The sequence below is a fragment of the Halyomorpha halys genome, unplaced genomic scaffold (assembly GCF_000696795.3).
Source record: "Halyomorpha halys isolate HHAL.00 unplaced genomic scaffold, Hhal_1.1 Scaffold469.1, whole genome shotgun sequence".
Taxonomy (NCBI): Eukaryota; Metazoa; Arthropoda; class Insecta; order Hemiptera; family Pentatomidae; genus Halyomorpha; species Halyomorpha halys.
The window spans coordinates 460,096-468,504 of NW_027114062.1; the positions used below are offsets into that span (position 1 = coordinate 460,096).

Consider the following 8,409-nt stretch of genomic DNA (forward strand, 5'->3'; position numbering starts at 1 on the left):
AAGATATACTCCCAGAATTTGAGCATTTAAATGAAGAAAGCAAATTATTTCGTTATCAGAATCTAGAGTTTATTCGGGTGCCGAAGGTAACAAAAAACTACACCGCTTCAATACTATAAATATACAAAAGAATATAAGTATACATTTCATTACATATATATTATATAAAAATATATTTTGTCTAAACAAAAAATATTTACTAAAGACATTTTGATTGTCAGATGTACCACTATTCAAGCAAAGCAACAATGTGTTTACCATAAGTAATAAAAAATTTAAAAAAACAAAACTGTTATTTAATCGCAAACATTTTTAGCCAAAAGTGGTTCTTTTTCTTATTTAAAAGTAACACTAAGAAATTATTGCATATCGTTCTATTTTTTAAAATAAAATTTAAAAAATACTGAAACAATAATAAATAATTTTAAAGTTTAAAATTCAATACTTCATATTAATTTTAATATAAAGGAAAATAAACATAAACTAAAAACATACATTAAAACTGTGGATGAGTTGTTTTAAGGAACATAATAAATATTTGATATGGTTTAACAGAATCAAATAAACTATGTAAATAAAAGCAAGGCATGCTTGATAAACTGACATCGATTAGAGATAATCGATATATGGAGCTACAAGCTGAAAGTAATCACAACAGTTTGATTAATGACCTACAATCACCTGGTTGGTCAACACTAGTAATTTATTTCTTCATCGGTTATCCCAGCCGTGCCAGCGGGCACATCTTGACCCTCACACTAGAAAATCGGATTGTATAACGAGATTGGGCTATTTGAAAGCGCCTGTTGATATAGCCGCAAGGGTATGTTTTTGGAAAGACGGTAAATAAGAAATAAACAATGTATGGATTTGATGGTTATTAATACTCCTCTAAACCTGTAGTTTTGAATTTGATTAAAAATGGTGAACACATTGCTACCGGTGACAATGGTATTTCCGTTAATGGAAATATTAGACAATAAGATTTGTATGCCTCATATGTGCTAGCATATGTCCTATGCTATAAACTTTTAGGGTTTAAATGTCCTGTCCTACAGTATCCTTTCTAAATACTCCACTAACGGCTGTTTTACAGATTCAATACTTAGGACTCCATCTTGACAAGAGACTAACTTGGAATCCACCAACAAGACTGAAACGAAAAGAAACTGCTCGTAGATTTCGATCGCTACAACACCTACTTGATAAACGCTCTAAACTTCCCATTCAATACAAAAAAATATTATACACTATGATAATCAGACCAATTTGGACATGTGGAATTGAGCTCTGGGGCTATACCAAACCATCGAATTCCTTCCGCATCCAATCCTTACAAACTAAAATTCTTGATGCTCCTTCTTACGATAGATTTGGCCCAAAACAAACATGCCTCTTTTCATTCCAAGCTCCTTACCCATCTTAACCCATTAGTTCTTGATCTCTCATCCTTAACAATCCCTGATGATCCTCCGAGGCGTCTGAAAATAAGATGGCGACGGGACCTTCTAATTTAAATTAATGTTCGAAATACCACCAATGGGTGGTTCCTTCCCAAGATTTTCAAGGGCAAATGTAACATTCCACATATTTACTTATTGTATTTATTATTTTGTACAGATGTAAATTTCATTAAATAAATAACTAAAAAAAGGTTTAAATGTATTATTTGAAGGTTCAAGATTTGCATTAAACAGATTCCAATCAAACAAATCAATTTTATACAATACTTTTTTTTTTTTTACTTAAGGCATTGTTTAATAAGCAATGTGATGAAAATTACCAACAAGTTTACTTCATATATAAGTTGCCACAGATTTCCAACTAAGGAATGTCTCCAACTTTCAGCAGGTATTTTCATTATAAATGAATATGAGAGGAAAAACTTTCATAAAAAAGGAATTCTATTAAAATCGCTAACCTATACAGAGAAAGACACAATGACCTTATGAAAAAGGAAAAAAAAAGGCTATAAAAATATTCTATTAATTTCCACGGTAATAAGTGATTTACCACGCCTATAATGGCATGTGTGTTTAAAAAGAAACATTCATGCTTGGGGTATGAGAGAATTTCTTATCAATAATAAGAATTTAATTATATGGTTGCTTGGATAGACTAAACAAAATATTAAAAAAACAATTATCCATATATTCGCTGGATTTTATTTTCGTTATCAATTAATTACGATATACGGTAAAAACCTTTAAAAAAATCTTAATAGTAGCAAAACACATTGGCTTGGACTATGGAAAGTTATTCTTTGTATACGCTATTCAAAAAATTATTCAAAGTAAACAACTTGAGAGCTGTGATCGGTAAATGCAAGCAATCCTGTTATGTAATAATAACATATGTGAGTGAAAAATAGAGAATAAAAAATAGTATAAAATAAAAAATAGAGAATAATAACTAGACAAATACATATTTTTTTACTTTACTGCCGTCTTTAAAAAAGAAGAAAATATTTATAACGTCATTTAATCATCATTAAATTTACTTAACACAGATTTAAAATCGTTTAAGCAACACATAAATAAAAAATTAAAAATTATTTCTATAACTACATTATTGAATTCTAATTAGTTTGAACATTTTAACAATTTATAATAATAATATAATAGTACAGATACTTTGTAACTACATTTTTGTTTTGTTTTTTATGTATTTAATAAGTGTGGCCACACTGTTTTTTTCGCCCATATATGGTATTGCAAAATTAAAATTATCTTTGTAATTGTTCTAAGGGGCCTAGTTGCAGAATAATAAACTATTTTTCATTTCAATTCAACATTTATTTACTAAATATTTAAAATATCCATGATTGGTAAATTCATATCCATTTTTGTGTTGCATAAAGTAACTTCAATTTTCCTGTCAACAGTTTAGCCCATAGATTGTGTTTCTGCTCTTAACTCAAAATTGAAAAAAAAAAAAAAAATTCCCTTACGCCATTCTGATTTCAACTGAAGATATTTATCTTCAAAAGAGAAGTCAAGAAAACAACCATTTTTGCTAAAGAAAAAAATTATCTTAAACGTTCTCCAATAAAACAAAAAAATGGAGATCAATAGGTTATTATGTTTGTCTCACCATTCTCAAGGTTTATTTACTGTTTCAATGACCAGTTTATGAGGAAAAATATAAGTAAAGAGAAGTAATATGAGTATATAAATACTGAAAAATTTCGATTTTTTTTTTTTTTGTTGAGTTGGATAAAATATAATAAAATAGTTAATTACAAGAAGTCATTCTACTAACAGACATTAAAGCTAAAAACTAAAATTAGATCTATCTTGAAATGATCATGAAAGCCTAGAAATAACTATCTGCCCGACTATTGGCCCTAAAGGCGAGGGTCAGACATCCAAGGATAACCAGCAGGCCACCAGACCACGCTATTCTTCCTGTCTGGTGTAGCAGCTGTGAAAAGGTCTGAGTCAGCGAAACAGTTTTGCTAATAATTATAAATATTTGGAAATATAAAAGGAATATCTTGAGAATCTATCTATCTTATGAGAAATGTAAATATATACTTCACCACCGTGCTCTATCTATTACATGAACAACCAAGTCGTTAAAATTCCAACAAGTACACTGACTGTTAGGTTTATGCCTATGTGAAGGAAAAATTGTATAGTACGTTTAAGGTGCTGTTACTTATTTTCCAATTGGCCTGAATTTGTGGCCAATCCATCCAGAGTCGGTTTTTGACAAAACAAAGGTCAAGTGCTCACACGTTTGTGCTCAATTGTTTGATAGTATTGTTTTAGAGTCTTATCCAAGAGATGTTAGTGGTCCCCGTGTTTTAATTAATTAATGTTAAAAATTGTATCACTCAATTTAATAAATGTAAGTGTCAATTAAAGTTTACTTTTTTATATATATTTGTTAAGACATTATATGTCTGAATAATTAATTTAATAAGTATCCCATGAAAATTCTAGAACGAAAATTGAATTTGTAGATTGTCTAGTATTATCGTTTACCACTTACTTTGCCGATATTTCATTCATATAACGTTCATTTCCCTTTCTGTATTGTGTTCCTTTTTTGAAATGAAAATAGTGAAAATCGAAGGTAACAGACGAGATATATTACATAGGACGTATATTGCTGATGTTCCTATCTTAAAGCCTTCGATTTTTATTCTTGTCCCTGTCGCGTTGTGTTGAACAATAGGAAATCTAAAACTGTTTTCCCCAGATATTTTAATATGGAACGTATTTTAAAACAAAATATTTGTACCCATTATACTTTCTGTACATAACTGGTACACACGAGATATGGCGTGACTTGAATCCGCTAAGTATAATTGAAGTTGTAGCATCGTATGAGTACAGCCTAAATTTAGTGCGTGAGTACAATCGTTGGGTTGGATGACGAAAGAGGCATTAGACAGGAAATGAGAACTTAACCGACACGTGTTAATGTCCGAGAAGTATAAAATAGTAAGATATTATATATATAAATGATTGACCATATTTTTCAAAATATGAAGGAAATGGTCATGAGTACGTTCAAAGAGAAAAAAAAAGTTAAAAAACTATTCATTTACCGACGATTTGTCCCACTTTATAGAGCTTCACCAGCACTAAAAAAGGTACAAAAACGATTAAAAATATTATTTAAAAAGATTAGATATTATAGATTTTGGTGACCGATCTTTGATTCTATTTTCGTAGAATCTAATAATTGGCTAAGGAATGTCATAGCTATTAATTTAACAATAACTAAGAACAAAAGAGAAAATAATTCATAACAAAAAACCTGAAACCTGCTAGAAGAACATTTTCATGTATGTTATAGTTATAAATAAAATTTAGTAGGACCTCCTAAATCTCGTTCGGCACCGATACATCGCCGGTTAAGGGGGAGAGTCGTTTATTCTGGAGTTTATAAAATAAAAAAAAACAATCATAATTGGGCACACGTATCAAATAAAAATTAAAATGCAATAAAAAACTTATAAGAGCCATTTAAAAAAAAAATCTTTAGGTACACAATTTAATTGTTTAAACGGTTTTCATTTATTTCATTTTGTAAACCCAAAATAATAAATAATGACAATAATATTCATTTACACAATATAATGGGGCATTAAAATTTCTTGGGGTCAGTTGTGATTCACGAACGAAATAGTAAATTGTAATGAATTTAATAATTACAAAAATTGTTACAACAAAAGATAAATAAAAAATATTAAGACTTTTAAAAATTATGTAAACCCTCATGTATTATTTCGTCAGACAAAGCGCCATTATTTTCAATATGAGTTGTTAATTATTTTAAGTATTTTTGAAAATTATGTTCACATAAATGTTTCAATAATTGAAAGAAGGATTTATGAGGTGAAATTTTCTATTTTCGTTAACATTCATCATAAAACAATAAATAATAATAAATTTTAAAAAAAATTCAATAAATAATATAAAATTGAGGAAATCCTTGTGAATTACTCTCTTCAAGCACTAGACCCATAAAGTAAGAGCGGCATTTTATATTTCAGCGTCTAGTTTGAAAAAAAAAATCAGATTTGTTTTTAATGTTAATGTTTAAGAGTTATAAATATTTAGTAGCTTTAGATATAGAAAACAAATAATTGCACTAATGAACGGTTATAAGAAATTAAATTTAATTCTAATAAAGTGTAGGAAGTATAAATTCAGAATGAAATTTTATAATAAAATGCAAATACATATGATCATGGTGAAAATCAAGATTGAAGCCATGATAATGAGCTGTATAATTGTAAGGTCACAGAAATCACTAACTAACAGCGTGAATCTCTTAGGAAAATAAAAGATCCACAGGATTCCAGAAAGATATATATTTTTCTTCTAGTTTATAGTTATTATCACAAACAAAAACAACAGAATTTGAGCTGATATACAGCTATTCTAATAATTCATTTTTTTTTTTAACTTATTATGATCATATTATTTAATAATCATTACTGTCAAAAGTCAAGGAAATTGTAAATCGTGCAAAATAAAAATTTGAAACAATAATAATTTTAAAAATAAAAATTAAGATAGGTACTACATCGGAGAGTTAGGCATTTTAAATACAATAAGTTCTTCAACGCAAGTCAATCTATCGAAATCAACCTTGAAAGGGTTGCAACCTCTAAATTTTTATCTAGGACTCCCTTAATTTTTCAGGTTCTTAAAGTCATCGAAATAATTATAATGGGAATATTATGAGCCAGTAATGGAGAAAGAAACTGACCTGAGTATGCAAGTTAACATTAACGGAATAGAGCTCTGCGAACTCTAGTAGCAGTGTTTATTTTTAATTACCGGAATTATTTTTTTATACATTCCCAGAATTTTAAAAAATCGTATCAAGCCTTCTTTTCTACAAAACAACTGATTTATGTTTTAGTACTTCTTTTTTAATAATAAAAAAAAAATATATCAAAACTATAACAACAAACAAAAAAAACAAAACAATATGTTAACAAAGTAATTAAGAATTTACCAAGAGCCAGAATTAAAAAAAAAAAATTTACGATGGTTACAAATTGATTTTGAAATGGAAGAACCCTTCCTCGAATTACGAATACAATTTATCTGTAAGGTATATAATTCAAACATAGAATTACAAAAAAAAATTGCGAAGTACGATTCTTTCGAAGTACACTGTCGACAACATTGGTACATAATTATAAGGCACCAAAAGGGAAAGGTAACAGGACTTTTACAAATCGCAGGACCTGAATGTGAGAGGTCGGACTGAAAGGAATTACTCAGGCTATAATGAGGCGATTGCCGACAGGTAATTTTGAAATCTAAATCCTACTTGGGCTTTCTCGAGCTGTCATATTAATTGATGAGAATAATAATTCAATAATTAATTTGTTAACTAATGACATACTTTTTTTGGCGGTGGTGTGCTGTCGTAACTCCTCTCAAGTCCTCACAGCCTGGAAAGGAAAGTAACTATTAATAGTGAAACATATATGATAAACCACAGTTAACGTATTCAAGATTAACAAACTAACAATTATAATTATTATAACAAGATTTTTATTAGACCTATTAATCTTTTGCTTTGTATTTTAATTGGTGGTCACAGTATGTAAAATGTAAATAATGACCCAAACAAAATTTTCTGTTTATTATGAATCGAAAGATATTTCACTTGCATTAAACTTCAGTTGGACTGATAGAGTAGTGGTCTGTCTTCGTGATTTCAGATAGGCTTTTAAATGTTGATTGTTACTCAGACGGTCAAATGGTACATGTTAAGCATACATCAATGGTAAGCTATAGTAAGAATAACCTAGAATTTACAAAGTTTTCATTTCCTACCATAGATTTGAATAGTGAATGTTTAATTTCTGTGCAATTAATGCTATTATTCTACAATGAAAATATATTTGCCGTTATGCTTATATTGCAATAAAACTTTACAAACCATGAACCAACAAAGCCTGCTTTGATACCATTTTAAAAATATAATGATTCATTTATGTCAGACAAATTGTTAAGCTACCCGTTAACATTCTATCAAATAGGATGTCCACCACATGATGCTATTAATAAGCACCAAACAATCGATAGAGAAATAAATCATGATAACGTCAGTTTAACAAGCACTCAAAGAATAAAATAAACTTTGAGAAATAATTTGGAATATTTTAAAAAAAAGAAAGAACTATTATAATTTATTTTTTTATTGTATTTTTTATAAACATATTTACATAATTTTATATCACTTTATCAGCAAATAAATAAATATATAAAGCCATTAAAAAATGAATTATTCAGTTAGGTATTATTAATTTTTTTGACAAAAAAATAAGCATTAGCACTATTTCAAAAAGACAATTTTCAATTTGAGTAATACATAATTACTAATTATCGTACAGGTAGAGTTTATCTATGAAACACATCACTGTTTTGCTTGAATTGCACATTTGATAAGAAAAAAAAAACAATAAGACCTCTAATACTGGCCCATAAACCTAATCATCAATACCTTAGATGGCCAGAAAAATGATTGTTATAAACTAACATTATATATATTATAACATTATATAACAGTATATTTGTTAAAATTAAATCTGTTCTGGTACAAATCTAGTAAGAGTCAGGGGTGCAGTACTTTTTAAGAAAGTACTGTTAATAGACCAACGGTTGTGCAAGGAAGTGATTTGGTCAGAATCACGTTCGACCACCAGATTTTTATCCAATTAGGGTAACAATTTACTGAGGCTGGATGGGCCCCGGAGGGCTACCAAACACACAGGGCTCACTCAATGACTTCAGGTAACTGATAATGCTTATCTGGCACAGCCGGATTCGAACCCGAGTCCTCGGAGTTAGTCTTACAAATACTAACTACTTACTAAGAGGCAGTCTTACTAATACTAACTACTTACTAAGAGGCAGTCTTACTAAT

The 8,409-nt window shown here is 28.9% G+C and overlaps 1 protein-coding gene across 5 annotated transcripts in view; it reads right to left on the reverse strand.

Moving 5' to 3' along the window:
- Positions 1 to 8,409, reverse strand: part of path (pathetic) — a 196,672-nt gene that overhangs the window by 69,247 nt on the left and 119,016 nt on the right. For 4 of the 5 annotated variants that reach the window (XM_067051323.1, XM_067051325.1, XM_067051324.1 and 1 more), the window contains one exon: positions 6,880 to 6,928. The exons of the other annotated variant lie outside the window; for it this stretch is intronic. The gene's annotated coding sequence lies outside the window, so the exon portion shown is untranslated. The remainder of the gene's footprint in view (positions 1 to 6,879; positions 6,929 to 8,409) is intronic. 5 annotated transcript variants of the gene reach the window in all.